Below are 22,037 nucleotides of genomic sequence, written 5' to 3'. Positions count from 1 at the left end.
AGGTATCCCGCCTGCAGTAGACGGAATGTGGCAATGGAACGCTGGCTGCGCGTGTCATAATAGGCTCTGAGCCTTTATATACCTGCGCACAGCAGCAGCCACCTTCAGTCTGCTGCTGGACAGCCAGCAGCAGCAGCAGCAGGAGAGGTAATTAATCAGCAACCCTCCTGCTAAGGGTAGACAGCTGCTCGTTCCACCCTCCCCCCTCCCCCGCCTTAATTGGTTCTCCTCCCTTCCAACGGTGTTGAGGCGGGTGGGAACAGCCGGGGGTTGAGGGTACTGTGCTAAAAGAGGTGGAGTTATGCAGATCTAAAACGCGTGGATTGCAGCAGCAGCAAGCCGAAAAGTGCAGGCATGTGAGGGATCTAGAGGTTGACAGCATGTCTTCTTAACGGGAGTCCAGGTGGCCATCTCCACAAATGGACTTTTCAGAATCCTTGGGTGGCACCGTAGTCGGAAACCAATTCTGGTTATCGCTTCTCGGCCTTTTGGCTAAGATCAAGTGTAGTATCTGTTCTTATCAGTTTAATATCTGATACGTCCCCTATCTGGGGACCATATATTAAATGGATTTTTAGAACAGGGAGATGGAAAAAGAGCTTGCTCTGTCCACTCCACGCATTGACCTGGTATTGCAGTATCTCCAGGACCGGTGCACCCCTTCTTTAATGCAGTTTCTAAAATCAGAAAGAATTGAATTCAATGCTTTTTGTTCATTTTGCTTGTTTGTCGGATTTTGGGATGGACTCTTTGGCTTTGCTTTTCTTCTCCTCATTGGATTTTTCATGTTAAAAGTTGCAGAAGCCAGATGACAAGCTCATTTTGGTTCAACTTCAGCAACTGTGCATTGCATTGCCATGTAATGTAATGTAATGCAATGCTATCTATCTAGCTCTCCCTCTATACTTCCTTTTGGATAAACAGACATATTAGGCAAGCATTTTGGAGCTTTCACCTAAATAACTACAGGTGGTGAGATAAGCTGCACAATATAATTGACCTTTCAGTATATTGTTGCACACACACCATCTATTTAGCAAATGCCCTTGTTATCAACAGCAGCCTTTTAAACTCACCTGAGCTAACAGGTATGTGAGCTGGTTACTCTGCTGCGCTTAAAATTTCTTTTTTGGTTTGCTACAATGCCTTTTCTGAAACGTTGTCTCCCTCTGCTGGAACACTGACTTCTTTCATTTAATGCCTGCAGACTATAAAAGAGAAACCAACCCAAAAAGTTTGGTTGATTAGTCTGTGGCATTCTTTTAAACTGTTGCTTATGGCGGTCTCTGTGAGCTTCTCAGTGACATTCAGCCATCCAGGTATCCCGCCTGCAGTAGACGGAATGTGGCAATGGAACGCTGGCTGCGCGTGTCATAATAGGCTCTGAGCCTTTATATACCTGCGCACAGCAGCACCCACCTTCAGTCTGCTGCTGGACAGCCAGCAGCAGCAGCAGCAGGAGAGGTAATTAATCAGCAACCCTCCTGCTAAGGGTAGACAGCTGCTCGTTCCACCCCCCCCCCCGCCTTAATTGGTTCTCCTCCCTTCCAACGGTGTTGAGGCGGGTGGGAACAGCCGGGGGTTGAGGGTACTGTGCTAAAAGAGGTGGAGTTATGCAGATCTAAAACGCGTGGATTGCAGCAGCAGCAAGCCGAAAAGTGCAGGCATGTGAGGGATCTAGAGGTTGACAGCATGTCTTCTTAACGGGAGTCCAGGTGGCCATCTCCACAAATGGACTTTTCAGAATCCTTGGGTGGCACCGTAGTCGGAAACCAATTCTGGTTATCGCTACTCGGCCTTTTGGCTAAGATAAAGTGTAGTATCTGTTCTTATCAGTTTAATATCTGATACGTCCCCTATCTGGGGACCATATATTAAATGGATTTTTAGAACAGGGAGATGGAAAAAGAGCTTGCTCTGTCCACTCCACGCATTGACCTGGTATTGCAGTATCTCCAGGACCGGTGCACCCCTTCTTTAATGCAGTTTCTAAAATCAGAAAGAATTGAATTCAATGCTTTTTGTTCATTTTGCTTGTTTGTCGGATTTTGGGATGGACTCTTTGGCTTTGCTTTTCTTCTCCTCATTGGATTTTTCATGTTAAAAGTTGCAGAAGCCAGATGACAAGCTCATTTTGGTTCAACTTCAGCAACTGTGCATTGCATTGCCATGTAATGTAATGTAATGCAATGCTATCTATCTAGCTCTCCCTCTATACTTCCTTTTGGATAAACAGACATATTAGGCAAGCATTTTGGAGCTTTCACCTAAATAACTACAGGTGGTGAGATAAGCTGCACAATATAATTGACCTTTCAGTATATTGTTGCACACACACCATCTATTTAGCAAATGCCCTTGTTATCAACAGCAGCCTTTTAAACTCACCTGAGCTAACAGGTATGTGAGCTGGTTACTCTGCTGCGCTTAAAATTTCTTTTTTGGTTTGCTACAATGCCTTTTCTGAAACGTTGTCTCCCTCTGCTGGAACACTGACTTCTTTCATTTAATGCCTGCAGACTATAAAAGAGAAACCAACCCAAAAAGTTTGGTTGATTAGTCTGTGGCATTCTTTTAAACTGTTGCTTATGGCGGTCTCTGTGAGCTTCTCAGTGACATTCAGCCATCCAGGTATCCCGCCTGCAGTAGACGGAATGTGGCAATGGAACGCTGGCTGCGCGTGTCATAATAGGCTCTGAGCCTTTATATACCTGCGCACAGCAGCAGCCACCTTCAGTCTGCTGCTGGACAGCCAGCAGCAGCAGCAGCAGGAGAGGTAATTAATCAGCAACCCTCCTGCTAAGGGTAGACAGCTGCTCGTTCCACCCCCCCCCGCCTTAATTGGTTCTCCTCCCTTCCAACGGTGTTGAGGTGGGTGGGAACAGCCGGGGGTTGAGGGTACTGTGCTAAAAGAGGTGGAGTTATGCAGATCTAAAACGCGTGGATTGCAGCAGCAGCAAGCCGAAAAGTGCAGGCATGTGAGGGATCTAGAGGTTGACAGCATGTCTTCTTAACGGGAGTCCAGGTGGCCATCTCCACAAATGGACTTTTCAGAATCCTTGGGTGGCACCGTAGTCGGAAACCAATTCTGGTTATCGCTTCTCGGCCTTTTGGCTAAGATCAAGTGTAGTATCTGTTCTTATCAGTTTAATATCTGATACGTCCCCTATCTGGGGACCATATATTAAATGGATTTTTAGAACAGGGAGATGGAAAAAGAGCTTGCTCTGTCCACTCCACGCATTGACCTGGTATTGCAGTATCTCCAGGACCGGTGCACCCCTTCTTTAATGCAGTTTCTAAAATCAGAAAGAATTGAATTCAATGCTTTTTGTTCATTTTGCTTGTTTGTCGGATTTTGGGATGGACTCTTTGGCTTTGCTTTTCTTCTCCTCATTGGATTTTTCATGTTAAAAGTTGCAGAAGCCAGATGACAAGCTCATTTTGGTTCAACTTCAGCAACTGTGCATTGCATTGCCATGTAATGTAATGTAATGCAATGCTATCTATCTAGCTCTCCCTCTATACTTCCTTTTGGATAAACAGACATATTAGGCAAGCATTTTGGAGCTTTCACCTAAATAACTACAGGTGGTGAGATAAGCTGCACAATATAATTGACCTTTCAGTATATTGTTGCACACACACCATCTATTTAGCAAATGCCCTTGTTATCAACAGCAGCCTTTTAAACTCACCTGAGCTAACAGGTATGTGAGCTGGTTACTCTGCTGCGCTTAAAATTTCTTTTTTGGTTTGCTACAATGCCTTTTCTGAAACGTTGTCTCCCTCTGCTGGAACACTGACTTCTTTCATTTAATGCCTGCAGACTATAAAAGAGAAACCAACCCAAAAAGTTTGGTTGATTAGTCTGTGGCATTCTTTTAAACTGTTGCTTATGGCGGTCTCTGTGAGCTTCTCAGTGACATTCAGCCATCCAGGTATCCCGCCTGCAGTAGACGGAATGTGGCAATGGAACGCTGGCTGCGCGTGTCATAATAGGCTCTGAGCCTTTATATACCTGCGCACAGCAGCAGCCACCTTCAGTCTGCTGCTGGACAGCCAGCAGCAGCAGCAGCAGGAGAGGTAATTAATCAGCAACCCTCCTGCTAAGGGTAGACAGCTGCTCGTTCCACCCCCCCCCCGCCTTAATTGGTTCTCCTCCCTTCCAGCGGTGTAGAGGCGGGTGGGAACAGCCGGGGGTTGAGGGTACTGTGCTAAAAGAGGTGGAGTTATGCAGATCTAAAACGCGTGGATTGCAGCAGCAGCAAGCCGAAAAGTGCAGGCATGTGAGCGATCTAGAGGTTGACAGCATGTCTTCTTAACGGGAGTCCAGGTGGCCATCTCCACAAATGGACTTTTCAGAATCCTTGGGTGGCACCGTAGTCGGAAACCAATTCTGGTTATCGCTTCTCGGCCTTTTGGCTAAGATCAAGTGTAGTATCTGTTCTTATCAGTTTAATATCTGATACGTCCCCTATCTGGGGACCATATATTAAATGGATTTTTAGAACAGGGAGATGGAAAAAGAGCTTGCTCTGTCCACTCCACGCATTGACCTGGTATTGCAGTATCTCCAGGACCGGTGCACCCCTTCTTTAATGCAGTTTCTGAAATCAGAAAGAATTGAATTCAATGCTTTTTGTTCATTTTGCTTGTTTGTCGGATTTTGGGATGGACTCTTTGGCTTTGCTTTTCTTCTCCTCATTGGATTTTTCATGTTAAAAGTTGCAGAAGCCAGATGACAAGCTCATTTTGGTTCAACTTCAGCAACTGTGCATTGCATTGCCATGTAATGTAATGTAATGCAATGCTATCTATCTAGCTCTCCCTCTATACTTCCTTTTGGATAAACAGACATATTAGGCAAGCATTTTGGAGCTTTCACCTAAATAACTACAGGTGGTGAGATAAGCTGCACAATATAATTGACCTTTCAGTATATTGTTGCACACACACCATCTATTTAGCAAATGCCCTTGTTATCAACAGCAGCCTTTTAAACTCACCTGAGCTAACAGGTATGTGAGCTGGTTACTCTGCTGCGCTTAAAATTTCTTTTTTGGTTTGCTACAATGCCTTTTCTGAAACGTTGTCTCCCTCTGCTGGAACACTGACTTCTTTCATTTAATGCCTGCAGACTATAAAAGAGAAACCAACCCAAAAAGTTTGGTTGATTAGTCTGTGGCATTCTTTTAAACTGTTGCTTATGGCGGTCTCTGTGAGCTTCTCAGTGACATTCAGCCATCCAGGTATCCCGCCTGCAGTAGACGGAATGTGGCAATGGAACGCTGGCTGCGCGTGTCATAATAGGCTCTGAGCCTTTATATACCTGCGCACAGCAGCAGCCACCTTCAGTCTGCTGCTGGACAGCCAGCAGCAGCAGCAGCAGGAGAGGTAATTAATCAGCAACCCTCCTGCTAAGGGTAGACAGCTGCTCGTTCCACCCCCCCCCCCCGCCTTAATTGGTTCTCCTCCCTTCCAACGGTGTTGAGGCGGGTGGGAACAGCCGGGGGTTGAGGGTACTGTGCTAAAAGAGGTGGAGTTATGCAGATCTAAAACGCGTGGATTGCAGCAGCAGCAAGCCGAAAAGTGCAGGCATGTGAGGGATCTAGAGGTTGACAGCATGTCTTCTTAACGGGAGTCCAGGTGGCCATCTCCACAAATGGACTTTTCAGAATCCTTGGGTGGCACCGTAGTCGGAAACCAATTCTGGTTATCGCTTCTCGGCCTTTTGGCTAAGATCAAGTGTAGTATCTGTTCTTATCAGTTTAATATCTGATACGTCCCCTATCTGGGGACCATATATTAAATGGATTTTTAGAACAGGGAGATGGAAAAAGAGCTTGCTCTGTCCACTCCACGCATTGACCTGGTATTGCAGTATCTCCAGGACCGGTGCACCCCTTCTTTAATGCAGTTTCTAAAATCAGAAAGAATTGAATTCAATGCTTTTTGTTCATTTTGCTTGTTTGTCGGATTTTGGGATGGACTCTTTGGCTTTGCTTTTCTTCTCCTCATTGGATTTTTCATGTTAAAAGTTGCAGAAGCCAGATGACAAGCTCATTTTGGTTCAACTTCAGCAACTGTGCATTGCATTGCCATGTAATGTAATGTAATGCAATGCTATCTATCTAGCTCTCCCTCTATACTTCCTTTTGGATAAACAGACATATTAGGCAAGCATTTTGGAGCTTTCACCTAAATAACTACAGGTGGTGAGATAAGCTGCACAATATAATTGACCTTTCAGTATATTGTTGCACACACACCATCTATTTAGCAAATGCCCTTGTTATCAACAGCAGCCTTTTAAACTCACCTGAGCTAACAGGTATGTGAGCTGGTTACTCTGCTGCGCTTAAAATTTCTTTTTTGGTTTGCTACAATGCCTTTTCTGAAACGTTGTCTCCCTCTGCTGGAACACTGACTTCTTTCATTTAATGCCTGCAGACTATAAAAGAGAAACCAACCCAAAAAGTTTGGTTGATTAGTCTGTGGCATTCTTTTAAACTGTTGCTTATGGCGGTCTCTGTGAGCTTCTCAGTGACATTCAGCCATCCAGGTATCCCGCCTGCAGTAGACGGAATGTGGCAATGGAACGCTGGCTGCGCGTGTCATAATAGGCTCTGAGCCTTTATATACCTGCGCACAGCAGCAGCCACCTTCAGTCTGCTGCTGGACAGCCAGCAGCAGCAGCAGCAGGAGAGGTAATTAATCAGCAACCCTCCTGCTAAGGGTAGACAGCTGCTCGTTCCACCCCCCCCCCGCCTTAATTGGTTCTCCTCCCTTCCAACGGTGTTGAGGCGGGTGGGAACAGCCGGGGGTTGAGGGTACTGTGCTAAAAGAGGTGGAGTTATGCAGATCTAAAACGCGTGGATTGCAGCAGCAGCAAGCCGAAAAGTGCAGGCATGTGAGGGATCTAGAGGTTGACAGCATGTCTTCTTAACGGGAGTCCAGGTGGCCATCTCCACAAATGGACTTTTCAGAATCCTTGGGTGGCACCGTAGTCGGAAACCAATTCTGGTTATCGCTTCTCGGCCTTTTGGCTAAGATCAAGTGTAGTATCTGTTCTTATCAGTTTAATATCTGATACGTCCCCTATCTGGGGACCATATATTAAATGGATTTTTAGAACAGGGAGATGGAAAAAGAGCTTGCTCTGTCCACTCCACGCATTGACCTGGTATTGCAGTATCTCCAGGACCGGTGCACCCCTTCTTTAATGCAGTTTCTAAAATCAGAAAGAATTGAATTCAATGCTTTTTGTTCATTTTGCTTGTTTGTCGGATTTTGGGATGGACTCTTTGGCTTTGCTTTTCTTCTCCTCATTGGATTTTTCATGTTAAAAGTTGCAGAAGCCAGATGACAAGCTCATTTTGGTTCAACTTCAGCAACTGTGCATTGCATTGCCATGTAATGTAATGTAATGCAATGCTATCTATCTAGCTCTCCCTCTATACTTCCTTTTGGATAAACAGACATATTAGGCAAGCATTTTGGAGCTTTCACCTAAATAACTACAGGTGGTGAGATAAGCTGCACAATATAATTGACCTTTCAGTATATTGTTGCACACACACCATCTATTTAGCAAATGCCCTTGTTATCAACAGCAGCCTTTTAAACTCACCTGAGCTAACAGGTATGTGAGCTGGTTACTCTGCTGCGCTTAAAATTTCTTTTTTGGTTTGCTACAATGCCTTTTCTGAAACGTTGTCTCCCTCTGCTGGAACACTGACTTCTTTCATTTAATGCCTGCAGACTATAAAAGAGAAACCAACCCAAAAAGTTTGGTTGATTAGTCTGTCGCATTCTTTTAAACTGTTGCTTATGGCGGTCTCTGTGAGCTTCTCAGTGACATTCAGCCATCCAGGTATCCCGCCTGCAGTAGACGGAATGTGGCAATGGAACGCTGGCTGCGCGTGTCATAATAGGCTCTGAGCCTTTATATACCTGCGCACAGCAGCAGCCACCTTCAGTCTGCTGCTGGACAGCCAGCAGCAGCAGCAGCAGGAGAGGTAATTAATCAGCAACCCTCCTGCTAAGGGTAGACAGCTGCTCGTTCCACCCCCCCCCCCCGCCTTAATTGGTTCTCCTCCCTTCCAACGGTGTTGAGGCGGGTGGGAACAGCCGGGGGTTGAGGGTACTGTGCTAAAAGAGGTGGAGTTATGCAGATCTAAAACGCGTGGATTGCAGCAGCAGCAAGCCGAAAAGTGCAGGCATGTGAGGGATCTAGAGGTTGACAGCATGTCTTCTTAACGGGAGTCCAGGTGGCCATCTCCACAAATGGACTTTTCAGAATCCTTGGGTGGCACCGTAGTCGGAAACCAATTCTGGTTATCGCTTCTCGGCCTTTTGGCTAAGATCAAGTGTAGTATCTGTTCTTATCAGTTTAAAATCTGATACGTCCCCTATCTGGGGACCATATATTAAATGGATTTTTAGAACAGGGAGATGGAAAAAGAGCTTGCTCTGTCCACTCCACGCATTGACCTGGTATTGCAGTATCTCCAGGACCGGTGCACCCCTTCTTTAATGCAGTTTCTAAAATCAGAAAGAATTGAATTCAATGCTTTTTGTTCATTTTGCTTGTTTGTCGGATTTTGGGATGGACTCTTTGGCTTTGCTTTTCTTCTCCTCATTGGATTTTTCATGTTAAAAGTTGCAGAAGCCAGATGACAAGCTCATTTTGGTTCAACTTCAGCAACTGTGCATTGCATTGCCATGTAATGTAATGTAATGCAATGCTATCTATCTAGCTCTCCCTCTATACTTCCTTTTGGATAAACAGACATATTAGGCAAGCATTTTGGAGCTTTCACCTAAATAACTACAGGTGGTGAGATAAGCTGCACAATATAATTGACCTTTCAGTATATTGTTGCACACACACCATCTATTTAGCAAATGCCCTTGTTATCAACAGCAGCCTTTTAAACTCACCTGAGCTAACAGGTATGTGAGCTGGTTACTCTGCTGCGCTTAAAATTTCTTTTTTGGTTTGCTACAATGCCTTTTCTGAAACGTTGTCTCCCTCTGCTGGAACACTGACTTCTTTCATTTAATGCCTGCAGACTATAAAAGAGAAACCAACCCAAAAAGTTTGGTTGATTAGTCTGTGGCATTCTTTTAAACTGTTGCTTATGGCGGTCTCTGTGAGCTTCTCAGTGACATTCAGCCATCCAGGTATCCCGCCTGCAGTAGACGGAATGTGGCAATGGAACGCTGGCTGCGCGTGTCATAATAGGCTCTGAGCCTTTATATACCTGCGCACAGCAGCAGCCACCTTCAGTCTGCTGCTGGACAGCCAGCAGCAGCAGCACCAGGAGAGGTAATTAATCAGCAACCCTCCTGCTAAGGGTAGACAGCTGCTCGTTCCACCCCCCCCGCCTTAATTGGTTCTCCTCCCTTCCAACGGTGTTGAGGCGGGTGGGAACAGCCGGGGGTTGAGGGTACTGTGCTAAAAGAGGTGGAATTATGCAGATCTAAAACGCGTGGATTGCAGCAGCAGCAAGCCGAAAAGTGCAGGCATGTGAGGGATCTAGAGGTTGACAGCATGTCTTCTTAACGGGAGTCCAGGTGGCCATCTCCACAAATGGACTTTTCAGAATCCTTGGGTGGCACAGTAGTCGGAAACCAATTCTGGTTATCGCTTCTCGGCCTTTTGGCTAAGATCAAGTGTAGTATCTGTTCTTATCAGTTTAATATCTGATACGTCCCCTATCTGGGGACCATATATTAAATGGATTTTTAGAACAGGGAGATGGAAAAAGAGCTTGCTCTGTCCACTCCACGCATTGACCTGGTATTGCAGTATCTCCAGGACCGGTGCACCCCTTCTTTAATGCAGTTTCTAAAATCAGAAAGAATTGAATTCAATGCTTTTTGTTCATTTTGCTTGTTTGTCGGATTTTGGGATGGACTCTTTGGCTTTGCTTTTCTTCTCCTCATTGGATTTTTCATGTTAAAAGTTGCAGAAGCCAGATGACAAGCTCATTTTGGTTCAACTTCAGCAACTGTGCATTGCATTGCCATGTAATGTAATGTAATGCAATGCTATCTATCTAGCTCTCCCTCTATACTTCCTTTTGGATAAACAGACATATTAGGCAAGCATTTTGGAGCTTTCACCTAAATAACTACAGGTGGTGAGATAAGCTGCACAATATAATTGACCTTTCAGTATATTGTTGCACACACACCATCTATTTAGCAAATGCCCTTGTTATCAACAGCAGCCTTTTAAACTCACCTGAGCTAACAGGTATGTGAGCTGGTTACTCTGCTGCGCTTAAAATTTCTTTTTTGGTTTGCTACAATGCCTTTTCTGAAACGTTGTCTCCCTCTGCTGGAACACTGACTTCTTTCATTTAATGCCTGCAGACTATAAAAGAGAAACCAACCCAAAAAGTTTGGTTGATTAGTCTGTGGCATTCTTTTAAACTGTTGCTTATGGCGGTCTCTGTGAGCTTCTCAGTGACATTCAGCCATCCAGGTATCCCGCCTGCAGTAGACGGAATGTGGCAATGGAACGCTGGCTGCGCGTGTCATAATAGGCTCTGAGCCTTTATATACCTGCGCACAGCAGCAGCCACCTTCAGTCTGCTGCTGGACAGCCAGCAGCAGCAGGAGAGGTAATTAATCAGCAACCCTCCTGCTAAGGGTAGACAGCTGCTCGTTCCACCCCCCCCCCCCCGCCTTAATTGGTTCTCCTCCCTTCCAACGGTGTTGAGGCGGGTGGGAACAGCCGGGGGTTGAGGGTACTGTGCTAAAAGAGGTGGAGTTATGCAGATCTAAAACGCGTGGATTGCAGCAGCAGCAAGCCGAAAAGTGCAGGCATGTGAGGGATCTAGAGGTTGACAGCATGTCTTCTTAACGGGAGTCCAGGTGGCCATCTCCACAAATGGACTTTTCAGAATCCTTGGGTGGCACCGTAGTCGGAAACCAATTCTGGTTATCGCTTCTCGGCCTTTTGGCTAAGATCAAGTGTAGTATCTGTTCTTATCAGTTTAATATCTGATACGTCCCCTATCTGGGGACCATATATTAAAAGGATTTTTAGAACAGGGAGATGGAAAAAGAGCTTGCTCTGTCCACTCCACGCATTGACCTTTTATTGCAGTATCTCCAGGACCGGTGCACCCCTTCTTTAATGCAGTTTCTAAAATCAGAAAGAATTGAATTCAATGCTTTTTGTTCATTTTGCTTGTTTGTCGGATTTTGGGATGGACTCTTTGGCTTTGCTTTTCTTCTCCTCATTGGATTTTTCATGTTAAAAGTTGCAGAAGCCAGATGACAAGCTCATTTTGGTTCAACTTCAGCAACTGTGCATTGCATTGCCATGTAATGTAATGTAATGCAATGCTATCTATCTAGCTCTCCCTCTATACTTCCTTTTGGATAAACAGACATATTAGGCAAGCATTTTGGAGCTTTCACCTAAATAACTACAGGTGGTGAGATAAGCTGCACAATATAATTGACCTTTCAGTATATTGTTGCACACACACCATCTATTTAGCAAATGCCCTTGTTATCAACAGCAGCCTTTTAAACTCACCTGAGCTAACAGGTATGAGAGCTGGTTACTCTGCTGCGCTTAAAATTTCTTTTTTGGTTTGCTACAATGCCTTTTCTGAAACGTTGTCTCCCTCTGCTGGAACACTGACTTCTTTCATTTAATGCCTGCAGACTATAAAAGAGAAACCAACCCAAAAAGTTTGGTTGATTAGTCTGTGGCATTCTTTTAAACTGTTGCTTATGGCGGTCTCTGTGAGCTTCTCAGTGACATTCAGCCATCCAGGTATCCCGCCTGCAGTAGACGGAATGTGGCAATGGAACGCTGGCTGCGCGTGTCATAATAGGCTCTGAGCCTTTATATACCTGCGCACAGCAGCAGCCACCTTCAGTCTGCTGCTGGACAGCCAGCAGCAGCAGCAGCAGGAGAGGTAATTAATCAGCAACCCTCCTGCTAAGGGTAGACAGCTGCTCGTTCCACCCCCCCCCGCCTTAATTGGTTCTCCTCCCTTCCAACGGTGTTGAGGCGGGTGGGAACAGCCGGGGGTTGAGGGTACTGTGCTAAAAGAGGTGGAGTTATGCAGATCTAAAACGCGTGGATTGCAGCAGCAGCAAGCCGAAAAGTGCAGGCATGTGAGGGATCTAGAGGTTGACAGCATGTCTTCTTAACGGGAGTCCAGGTGGCCATCTCCACAAATGGACTTTTCAGAATCCTTGGGTGGCACCGTAGTCGGAAACCAATTCTGGTTATCGCTTCTCGGCCTTTTGGCTAAGATCAAGTGTAGTATCTGTTCTTATCAGTTTAATATCTGATACGTCCCCTATCTGGGGACCATATATTAAATGGATTTTTAGAACAGGGAGATGGAAAAAGAGCTTGCTCTGTCCACTCCACGCATTGACCTGGTATTGCAGTATCTCCAGGACCGGTGCACCCCTTCTTTAATGCAGTTTCTAAAATCAGAAAGAATTGAATTCAATGCTTTTTGTTCATTTTGCTTGTTTGTCGGATTTTGGGATGGACTCTTTGGCTTTGCTTTTCTTCTCCTCATTGGATTTTTCATGTTAAAAGTTGCAGAAGCCAGATGACAAGCTCATTTTGGTTCAACTTCAGCAACTGTGCATTGCATTGCCATGTAATGTAATGTAATGCAATGCTATCTATCTAGCTCTCCCTCTATACTTCCTTTTGGATAAACAGACATATTAGGCAAGCATTTTGGAGCTTTCACCTAAATAACTACAGGTGGTGAGATAAGCTGCACAATATAATTGACCTTTCAGTATATTGTTGCACACACACCATCTATTTAGCAAATGCCCTTGTTATCAACAGCAGCCTTTTAAACTCACCTGAGCTAACAGGTATGTGAGCTGGTTACTCTGCTGCGCTTAAAATTTCTTTTTTGGTTTGCTACAATGCCTTTTCTGAAACGTTGTCTCCCTCTGCTGGAACACTGACTTCTTTCATTTAATGCCTGCAGACTATAAAAGAGAAACCAACCCAAAAAGTTTGGTTGATTAGTCTGTGGCATTCTTTTAAACTGTTGCTTATGGCGGTCTCTGTGAGCTTCTCAGTGACATTCAGCCATCCAGGTATCCCGCCTGCAGTAGACGGAATGTGGCAATGGAACGCTGGCTGCGCGTGTCATAATAGGCTCTGAGCCTTTATATACCTGCGCACAGCAGCAGCCACCTTCAGTCTGCTGCTGGACAGCCAGCAGCAGCAGCAGCAGGAGAGGTAATTAATCAGCAACCCTCCTGCTAAGGGTAGACAGCTGCTCGTTCCACCCCCCCCCCCCCGCCTTAATTGGTTCTCCTCCCTTCCAACGGTGTTGAGGCGGGTGGGAACAGCCGGGGGTTGAGGGTACTGTGCTAAAAGAGGTGGAGTTATGCAGATCTAAAACGCGTGGATTGCAGCAGCAGCAAGCCGAAAAGTGCAGGCATGTGAGGGATCTAGAGGTTGACAGCATGTCTTCTTAACGGGAGTCCAGGTGGCCATCTCCACAAATGGACTTTTCAGAATCCTTGGGTGGCACCGTAGTCGGAAACCAATTCTGGTTATCGCTTCTCGGCCTTTTGGCTAAGATCAAGTGTAGTATCTGTTCTTATCAGTTTAATATCTGATACGTCCCCTATCTGGGGACCATATATTAAATGGATTTTTAGAACAGGGAGATGGAAAAAGAGCTTGCTCTGTCCACTCCACGCATTGACCTGGTATTGCAGTATCTCCAGGACCGGTGCACCCCTTCTTTAATGCAGTTTCTAAAATCAGAAAGAATTGAATTCAATGCTTTTTGTTCATTTTGCTTGTTTGTCGGATTTTGGGATGGACTCTTTGGCTTTGCTTTTCTTCTCCTCATTGGATTTTTCATGTTAAAAGTTGCAGAAGCCAGATGACAAGCTCATTTTGGTTCAACTTCAGCAACTGTGCATTGCATTGCCATGTAATGTAATGTAATGCAATGCTATCTATCTAGCTCTCCCTCTATACTTCCTTTTGGATAAACAGACATATTAGGCAAGCATTTTGGAGCTTTCACCTAAATAACTACAGGTGGTGAGATAAGCTGCACAATATAATTGACCTTTCAGTATATTGTTGCACACACACCATCTATTTAGCAAATGCCCTTGTTATCAACAGCAGCCTTTTAAACTCACCTGAGCTAACAGGTATGTGAGCTGGTTACTCTGCTGCGCTTAAAATTTCTTTTTTGGTTTGCTACAATGCCTTTTCTGAAACGTTGTCTCCCTCTGCTGGAACACTGACTTCTTTCATTTAATGCCTACAGACTATAAAAGAGAAACCAACCCAAAAAGTTTGGTTGATTAGTCTGTGGCATTCTTTTAAACTGTTGCTTATGGCGGTCTCTGTGAGCTTCTCAGTGACATTCAGCCATCCAGGTATCCCGCCTGCAGTAGACGGAATGTGGCAATGGAACGCTGGCTGCACGTGTCATAATAGGCTCTGAGCCTTTATATACCTGCGCACAGCAGCAGCCACCTTCAGTCTGCTGCTGGACAGCCAGCAGCAGCAGCAGCAGGAGAGGTAATTAATCAGCAACCCTCCTGCTAAGGGTAGACAGCTGCTCGTTCCACCCCCCCCCCGCCTTAATTGGTTCTCCTCCCTTCCAACGGTGTTGAGGCGGGTGGGAACAGCCGGGGGTTGAGGGTACTGTGCTAAAAGAGGTGGAGTTATGCAGATCTAAAACGCGTGGATTGCAGCAGCAGCAAGCCGAAAAGTGCAGGCATGTGAGGGATCTAGAGGTTGACAGCATGTCTTCTTAACGGGAGTCCAGGTGGCCATCTCCACAAATGGACTTTTCAGAATCCTTGGGTGGCACCGTAGTCGGAAGCCAATTCTGGTTATCGCTTCTCGGCCTTTTGGCTAAGATCAAGTGTAGTATCTGTTCTTATCAGTTTAATATCTGATACGTCCCCTATCTGGGGACCATATATTAAATGGATTTTTAGAACAGGGAGATGGAAAAAGAGCTTGCTCTGTCCACTCCACGCATTGACCTGGTATTGCAGTATCTCCAGGACCGGTGCACCCCTTCTTTAATGCAGTTTCTAAAATCAGAAAGAATTGAATTCAATGCTTTTTGTTCATTTTGCTTGTTTGTCGGATTTTGGGATGGACTCTTTGGCTTTGCTTTTCTTCTCCTCATTGGATTTTTCATGTTAAAAGTTGCAGAAGCCAGATGACAAGCTCATTTTGGTTCAACTTCAGCAACTGTGCATTGCATTGCCATGTAATGTAATGTAATGCAATGCTATCAATCTAGCTCTCCCTCTATACTTCCTTTTGGATAAACAGACATATTAGGCAAGCATTTTGGAGCTTTCACCTAAATAACTACAGGTGGTGAGATAAGCTGCACAATATAATTGACCTTTCAGTATATTGTTGCACACACACCATCTATTTAGCAAATGCCCTTGTTATCAACAGCAGCCTTTTAAACTCACCTGAGCTAACAGGTATGTGAGCTGGTTACTCTGCTGCGCTTAAAATTTCTTTTTTGGTTTGCTACAATGCCTTTTCTGAAACGTTGTCTCCCTCTGCTGGAACACTGACTTCTTTCATTTAATGCCTGCAGACTATAAAAGAGAAACCAACCCAAAAAGTTTGGTTGATTAGTCTGTGGCATTCTTTTAAACTGTTGGTTATGGCGGTCTCTGTGAGCTTCTCAGTGACATTCAGCCATCCAGGTATCCCGCCTGCAGTAGACGGAATGTGGCAATGGAACGCTGGCTGCGCGTGTCATAATAGGCTCTGAGCCTTTATATACCTGCGCACAGCAGCAGCCACCTTCAGTCTGCTGCTGGACAGCCAGCAGCAGCAGCAGCAGGAGAGGTAATTAATCAGCAACCCTCCTGCTAAGGGTAGACAGCTGCTCGTTCCACCCCCCCCCCGCCTTAATTGGTTCTCCTCCCTTCCAACGGTGTTGAGGCGGGTGGGAACAGCCGGGGGTTGAGGGTACTGTGCTAAAAGAGGTGGAGTTATGCAGATCTAAAACGCGTGGATTGCAGCAGCAGCAAGCCGAAAAGTGCAGGCATGTGAGGGATCTAGAGGTTGACAGCATGTCTTCTTAACGGGAGTCCAGGTGGCCATCTCCACAAATGGACTTTTCAGAATCCTTGGGTGGCACCGTAGTCGGAAACCAATTCTGGTTATCGCTTCTCGGCCTTTTGGCTAAGATCAAGTGTAGTATCTGTTCTTATCAGTTTAATATCTGATACGTCCCCTATCTGGGGACCATATATTAAATGGATTTTTAGAACAGGGAGATGGAAAAAGAGCTTGCTCTGTCCACTCCACGCATTGACCTGGTATTGCAGTATCTCCAGGACCGGTGCACCCCTTCTTTAATGCAGTTTCTAAAATCAGAAAGAATTGAATTCAATGCTTTTTGTTCATTTTGCTTGTTTGTCGGATTTTGGGATGGACTCTTTGGCTTTGCTTTTCTTCTCCTCATTGGATTTTTCATGTTAAAAGTTGCAGAAGCCAGATGACAAGCTCATTTTGGTTCAACTTCAGCAACTGTGCATTGCATTGCCATGTAATGTAATGTAATGCAATGCTATCTATCTAGCTCTCCCTCTATACTTCCTTTTGGATAAACAGACATATTAGGCAAGCATTTTGGAGCTTTCACCTAAATAACTACAGGTGGTGAGATAAGCTGCACAATATAATTGACCTTTCAGTATATTGTTGCACACACACCATCTATTTAGCAAATGCCCTTGTTATCAACAGCAGCCTTTTAAACTCACCTGAGCTAACAGGTATGTGAGCTGGTTACTCTGCTGCGCTTAAAATTTCTTTTTTGGTTTGCTACAATGCCTTTTCTGAAACGTTGTCTCCCTCTGCTGGAACACTGACTTCTTTCATTTAATGCCTGCAGACTATAAAAGAGAAACCAACCCAAAAAGTTTGGTTGATTAGTCTGTGGCATTCTTTTAAACTGTTGCTTATGGCGGTCTCTGTGAGCTTCTCAGTGACATTCAGCCATCCAGGTATCCCGCCTGCAGTAGACGGAATGTGGCAATGGAACGCTGGCTGCGCGTGTCATAATAGGGTCTGAGCCTTTATATACCTGCGCACAGCAGCAGCCACCTTCAGTCTGCTGCTGGACAGCCAGCAGCAGCAGCAGCAGGAGAGGTAATTAATCAGCAACCCTCCTGCTAAGGGTAGACAGCTGCTCGTTCCACCCCCCCCCCCGCCTTAATTGGTTCTCCTCCCTTCCAACGGTGTTGAGGCGGGTGGGAACAGCCGGGGGTTGAGGGTACTGTGCTAAAAGAGGTGGAGTTATGCAGATCTAAAACGCGTGGATTGCAGCAGCAGCAAGCCGAAAAGTGCAGGCATGTGAGGGATCTAGAGGTTGACAGCATGTCTTCTTAACGGGAGTCCAGGTGGCCATCTCCACAAATGGACTTTTCAGAATCCTTGGGTGGCACCGTAGTCGGAAACCAATTCTGGTTATCGCTTCTCGGCCTTTTGGCTAAGATCAAGTGTAGTATCTGTTCTTATCAGTTTAATATCTGATACGTCCCCTATCTGGGGACCATATATTAAATGGATTTTTAGAACAGGGAGATGGAAAAAGAGCTTGCTCTGTCCACTCCACGCATTGACCTGGTATTGCAGTATCTCCAGGACCGGTGCACCCCTTCTTTAATGCAGTTTCTAAAATCAGAAAGAATTGAATTCAATGCTTTTTGTTCATTTTGCTTGTTTGTCGGATTTTGGGATGGACTCTTTGGCTTTGCTTTTCTTCTCCTCATTGGATTTTTCATGTTAAAAGTTGCAGAAGCCAGATGACAAGCTCATTTTGGTTCAACTTCAGCAACTGTGCATTGCATTGCCATGTAATGTAATGTAATGCAATGCTATCTATCTAGCTCTCCCTCTATACTTCCTTTTGGATAAACAGACATATTAGGCAAGCATTTTGGAGCTTTCACCTAAATAACTACAGGTGGTGAGATAAGCTGCACAATATAATTGACCTTTCAGTATATTGTTGCACACACACCATCTATTTAGCAAATGCCCTTGTTATCAACAGCAGCCTTTTAAACTCACCTGAGCTAACAGGTATGTGAGCTGGTTACTCTGCTGCGCTTAAAATTTCTTTTTTGGTTTGCTACAATGCCTTTTCTGAAACGTTGTCTCCCTCTGCTGGAACACTGACTTCTTTCATTTAATGCCTGCAGACTATAAAAGAGAAACCAACCCAAAAAGTTTGGTTGATTAGTCAGTGGCATTCTTTTAAACTGTTGCTTATGGCGGTCTCTGTGAGCTTCTCAGTGACATTCAGCCATCCAGGTATCCCGCCTGCAGTAGACGGAATGTGGCAATGGAACGCTGGCTGCGCGTGTCATAATAGGCTCTGAGCCTTTATATACCTGCGCACAGCAGCAGCCACCTTCAGTCTGCTGCTGGACAGCCAGCAGCAGCAGCAGCAGGAGAGGTAATTAATCAGCAACCCTCCTGCTAAGGGTAGACAGCTGCTCGTTCCACCCCCCCCCCCGCCTTAATTGGTTCTCCTCCCTTCCAACGGTGTTGAGGCGGGTGGGAACAGCCGGGGGTTGAGGGTACTGTGCTAAAAGAGGTGGAGTTATGCAGATCTAAAACGCGTGGATTGCAGCAGCAGCAAGCCGAAAAGTGCAGGCATGTGAGGGATCTAGAGGTTGACAGCATGTCTTCTTAACGGGAGTCCAGGTGGCCATCTCCACAAATGGACTTTTCAGAATCCTTGGGTGGCACCGTAGTCGGAAACCAATTCTGGTTATCGCTTCTCGGCCTTTTGGCTAAGATCAAGTGTAGTATCTGTTCTTATCAGTTTAATATCTGATACGTCCCCTATCTGGGGACCATATATTAAATGGATTTTTAGAACAGGGAGATGGAAAAAGAGCTTGCTCTGTCCACTCCACGCATTGACCTGGTATTGCAGTATCTCCAGGACCGGTGCACCCCTTCTTTAATGCAGTTTCTAAAATCAGAAAGAATTGAATTCAATGCTTTTTGTTCATTTTGCTTGTTTGTCGGATTTTGGGATGGACTCTTTGGCTTTGCTTTTCTTCTCCTCATTGGATTTTTCATGTTAAAAGTTGCAGAAGCCAGATGACAAGCTCATTTTGGTTCAACTTCAGCAACTGTGCATTGCATTGCCATGTAATGTAATGTAATGCAATGCTATCTATCTAGCTCTCCCTCTATACTTCCTTTTGGATAAACAGACATATTAGGCAAGCATTTTGGAGCTTTCACCTAAATAACTACAGGTGGTGAGATAAGCTGCACAATATAATTGACCTTTCAGTATATTGTTGCACACACACCATCTATTTAGCAAATGCCCTTGTTATCAACAGCAGCCTTTTAAACTCACCTGAGCTAACAGGTATGTGAGCTGGTTACTCTGCTGCGCTTAAAATTTCTTTTTTGGTTTGCTACAATGCCTTTTCTGAAACGTTGTCTCCCTCTGCTGGAACACTGACTTCTTTCATTTAATGCCTACAGACTATAAAAGAGAAACCAACCCAAAAAGTTTGGTTGATTAGTCTGTGGCATTCTTTTAAACTGTTGCTTATGGCGGTCTCTGTGAGCTTCTCAGTGACATTCAGCCATCCAGGTATCCCGCCTGCAGTAGACGGAATGTGGCAATGGAACGCTGGCTGCGCGTGTCATAATAGGCTCTGAGCCTTTATATACCTGCGCACAGCAGCAGCCACCTTCAGTCTGCTGCTGGACAGCCAGCAGCAGCAGCAGCAGGAGAGGTAATTAATCAGCAACCCTCCTGCTAAGGGTAGACAGCTGCTCGTTCCACCCCCCCCCCGCCTTAATTGGTTCTCCTCCCTTCCAACGGTGTTGAGGCGGGTGGGAACAGCCGGGGGTTGAGGGTACTGTGCTAAAAGAGGTGGAGTTATGCAGATCTAAAACGCGTGGATTGCAGCAGCAGCAAGCCGAAAAGTGCAGGCATGTGAGGGATCTAGAGGTTGACAGCATGTCTTCTTAACGGGAGTCCAGGTGGCCATCTCCACAAATGGACTTTTCAGAATCCTTGGGTGGCACCGTAGTCGGAAGCCAATTCTGGTTATCGCTTCTCGGCCTTTTGGCTAAGATCAAGTGTAGTATCTGTTCTTATCAGTTTAATATCTGATACGTCCCCTATCTGGGGACCATATATTAAATGGATTTTTAGAACAGGGAGATGGAAAAAGAGCTTGCTCTGTCCACTCCACGCATTGACCTGGTATTGCAGTATCTCCAGGACCGGTGCACCCCTTCTTTAATGCAGTTTCTAAAATCAGAAAGAATTGAATTCAATGCTTTTTGTTCATTTTGCTTGTTTGTCGGATTTTGGGATGGACTCTTTGGCTTTGCTTTTCTTCTCCTCATTGGATTTTTCATGTTAAAAGTTGCAGAAGCCAGATGACAAGCTCATTTTGGTTCAACTTCAGCAACTGTGCATTGCATTGCCATGTAATGTAATGTAATGCAATGCTATCAATCTAGCTCTCCCTCTATACTTCCTTTTGGATAAACAGACATATTAGGCAAGCATTTTGGAGCTTTCACCTAAATAACTACAGGTGGTGAGATAAGCTGCACAATATAATTGACCTTTCAGTATATTGTTGCACACACACCATCTATTTAGCAAATGCCCTTGTTATCAACAGCAGCCTTTTAAACTCACCTGAGCTAACAGGTATGTGAGCTGGTTACTCTGCTGCGCTTAAAATTTCTTTTTTGGTTTGCTACAATGCCTTTTCTGAAACGTTGTCTCCCTCTGCTGGAACACTGACTTCTTTCATTTAATGCCTGCAGACTATAAAAGAGAAACCAACCCAAAAAGTTTGGTTGATTAGTCAGTGGCATTCTTTTAAACTGTTGCTTATGGCGGTCTCTGTGAGCTTCTCAGTGACATTCAGCCATCCAGGTATCCCGCCTGCAGTAGACGGAATGTGGCAATGGAACGCTGGCTGCGCGTGTCATAATAGGCTCTGAGCCTTTATATACCTGCGCACAGCAGCAGCCACCTTCAGTCTGCTGCTGGACAGCCAGCAGCAGCAGCAGCAGGAGAGGTAATTAATCAGCAACCCTCCTGCTAAGGGTAGACAGCTGCTCGTTCCACCCCCCCCCCCGCCTTAATTGGTTCTCCTCCCTTCCAACGGTGTTGAGGCGGGTGGGAACAGCCGGGGGTTGAGGGTACTGTGCTAAAAGAGGTGGAGTTATGCAGATCTAAAACGCGTGGATTGCAGCAGCAGCAAGCCGAAAAGTGCAGGCATGTGAGGGATCTAGAGGTTGACAGCATGTCTTCTTAACGGGAGTCCAGGTGGCCATCTCCACAAATGGACTTTTCAGAATCCTTGGGTGGCACCGTAGTCGGAAACCAATTCTGGTTATCGCTTCTCGGCCTTTTGGCTAAGATCAAGTGTAGTATCTGTTCTTATCAGTTTAATATCTGATACGTCCCCTATCTGGGGACCATATATTAAATGGATTTTTAGAACAGGGAGATGGAAAAAGAGCTTGCTCTGTCCACTCCACGCATTGACCTGGTATTGCAGTATCTCCAGGACCGGTGCACCCCTTCTTTAATGCAGTTTCTAAAATCAGAAAGAATTGAATTCAATGCTTTTTGTTCATTTTGCTTGTTTGTCGGATTTTGGGATGGACTCTTTGGCTTTGCTTTTCTTCTCCTCATTGGATTTTTCATGTTAAAAGTTGCAGAAGCCAGATGACAAGCTCATTTTGGTTCAACTTCAGCAACTGTGCATTGCATTGCCATGTAATGTAATGTAATGCAATGCTATCTATCTAGCTCTCCCTCTATACTTCCTTTTGGATAAACAGACATATTAGGCAAGCATTTTGGAGCTTTCACCTAAATAACTACAGGTGGTGAGATAAGCTGCACAATATAATTGACCTTTCAGTATATTGTTGCACACACACCATCTATTTAGCAAATGCCCTTGTTATCAAC

The 22,037-nt window shown here is 45.2% G+C and overlaps 17 non-coding genes across 17 annotated transcripts; all 17 read left to right on the top strand.

The window, feature by feature from the left end:
* Nucleotides 1-472: 472 nt before the first annotated feature.
* On the top strand, nucleotides 473-663 carry LOC141190012 (U2 spliceosomal RNA). Its single transcript, XR_012264049.1, has one exon. It is a non-coding gene; the product is annotated as a U2 spliceosomal RNA (small nuclear RNA).
* Nucleotides 664-1,784: 1,121 nt separating this feature from the next.
* Nucleotides 1,785-1,975, top strand: LOC141185603 (U2 spliceosomal RNA). Its single transcript, XR_012260250.1, has one exon. It is a non-coding gene; the product is annotated as a U2 spliceosomal RNA (small nuclear RNA).
* A 1,119-nt stretch (nucleotides 1,976-3,094) lies between these two features.
* On the top strand, nucleotides 3,095-3,285 carry LOC141190011 (U2 spliceosomal RNA). Its single transcript, XR_012264048.1, has one exon. It is a non-coding gene; the product is annotated as a U2 spliceosomal RNA (small nuclear RNA).
* Nucleotides 3,286-4,405: 1,120 nt separating this feature from the next.
* On the top strand, nucleotides 4,406-4,596 carry LOC141190010 (U2 spliceosomal RNA). Its single transcript, XR_012264047.1, has one exon. It is a non-coding gene; the product is annotated as a U2 spliceosomal RNA (small nuclear RNA).
* Nucleotides 4,597-5,718: 1,122 nt separating this feature from the next.
* LOC141190009 (U2 spliceosomal RNA) lies at nucleotides 5,719-5,909 on the top strand. Its single transcript, XR_012264046.1, has one exon. It is a non-coding gene; the product is annotated as a U2 spliceosomal RNA (small nuclear RNA).
* Nucleotides 5,910-7,029: 1,120 nt separating this feature from the next.
* LOC141190007 (U2 spliceosomal RNA) lies at nucleotides 7,030-7,220 on the top strand. Its single transcript, XR_012264045.1, has one exon. It is a non-coding gene; the product is annotated as a U2 spliceosomal RNA (small nuclear RNA).
* Nucleotides 7,221-8,342: 1,122 nt separating this feature from the next.
* On the top strand, nucleotides 8,343-8,533 carry LOC141184191 (U2 spliceosomal RNA). Its single transcript, XR_012258970.1, has one exon. It is a non-coding gene; the product is annotated as a U2 spliceosomal RNA (small nuclear RNA).
* A 1,118-nt stretch (nucleotides 8,534-9,651) lies between these two features.
* Nucleotides 9,652-9,842, top strand: LOC141190005 (U2 spliceosomal RNA). Its single transcript, XR_012264043.1, has one exon. It is a non-coding gene; the product is annotated as a U2 spliceosomal RNA (small nuclear RNA).
* A 1,117-nt stretch (nucleotides 9,843-10,959) lies between these two features.
* LOC141185584 (U2 spliceosomal RNA) lies at nucleotides 10,960-11,150 on the top strand. Its single transcript, XR_012260234.1, has one exon. It is a non-coding gene; the product is annotated as a U2 spliceosomal RNA (small nuclear RNA).
* A 1,119-nt stretch (nucleotides 11,151-12,269) lies between these two features.
* On the top strand, nucleotides 12,270-12,460 carry LOC141190004 (U2 spliceosomal RNA). Its single transcript, XR_012264042.1, has one exon. It is a non-coding gene; the product is annotated as a U2 spliceosomal RNA (small nuclear RNA).
* Nucleotides 12,461-13,583: 1,123 nt separating this feature from the next.
* LOC141190003 (U2 spliceosomal RNA) lies at nucleotides 13,584-13,774 on the top strand. The gene has a single exon (XR_012264041.1). It is a non-coding gene; the product is annotated as a U2 spliceosomal RNA (small nuclear RNA).
* A 1,120-nt stretch (nucleotides 13,775-14,894) lies between these two features.
* On the top strand, nucleotides 14,895-15,085 carry LOC141190002 (U2 spliceosomal RNA). The gene has a single exon (XR_012264040.1). It is a non-coding gene; the product is annotated as a U2 spliceosomal RNA (small nuclear RNA).
* Nucleotides 15,086-16,205: 1,120 nt separating this feature from the next.
* Nucleotides 16,206-16,396, top strand: LOC141190001 (U2 spliceosomal RNA). Its single transcript, XR_012264039.1, has one exon. It is a non-coding gene; the product is annotated as a U2 spliceosomal RNA (small nuclear RNA).
* Nucleotides 16,397-17,517: 1,121 nt separating this feature from the next.
* On the top strand, nucleotides 17,518-17,708 carry LOC141190000 (U2 spliceosomal RNA). Its single transcript, XR_012264038.1, has one exon. It is a non-coding gene; the product is annotated as a U2 spliceosomal RNA (small nuclear RNA).
* A 1,121-nt stretch (nucleotides 17,709-18,829) lies between these two features.
* LOC141189999 (U2 spliceosomal RNA) lies at nucleotides 18,830-19,020 on the top strand. The gene has a single exon (XR_012264037.1). It is a non-coding gene; the product is annotated as a U2 spliceosomal RNA (small nuclear RNA).
* Nucleotides 19,021-20,140: 1,120 nt separating this feature from the next.
* LOC141189998 (U2 spliceosomal RNA) lies at nucleotides 20,141-20,331 on the top strand. The gene has a single exon (XR_012264036.1). It is a non-coding gene; the product is annotated as a U2 spliceosomal RNA (small nuclear RNA).
* A 1,121-nt stretch (nucleotides 20,332-21,452) lies between these two features.
* Nucleotides 21,453-21,643, top strand: LOC141189997 (U2 spliceosomal RNA). The gene has a single exon (XR_012264035.1). It is a non-coding gene; the product is annotated as a U2 spliceosomal RNA (small nuclear RNA).
* The last annotated feature ends 394 nt before the right edge of the window (nucleotides 21,644-22,037 follow it).

This window comes from Phyllobates terribilis, unplaced genomic scaffold (assembly GCF_046119375.1).
Source record: "Phyllobates terribilis strain yellow unplaced genomic scaffold, ASM4611937v1 Scaffold_40__1_contigs__length_11209783, whole genome shotgun sequence".
In the NCBI taxonomy this organism is placed as follows: Eukaryota; Metazoa; Chordata; class Amphibia; order Anura; family Dendrobatidae; genus Phyllobates; species Phyllobates terribilis.
The sequence above is the reverse complement of the archived record's forward strand: the minus strand, read 5'-3'. Positions and strand labels throughout refer to the sequence as shown.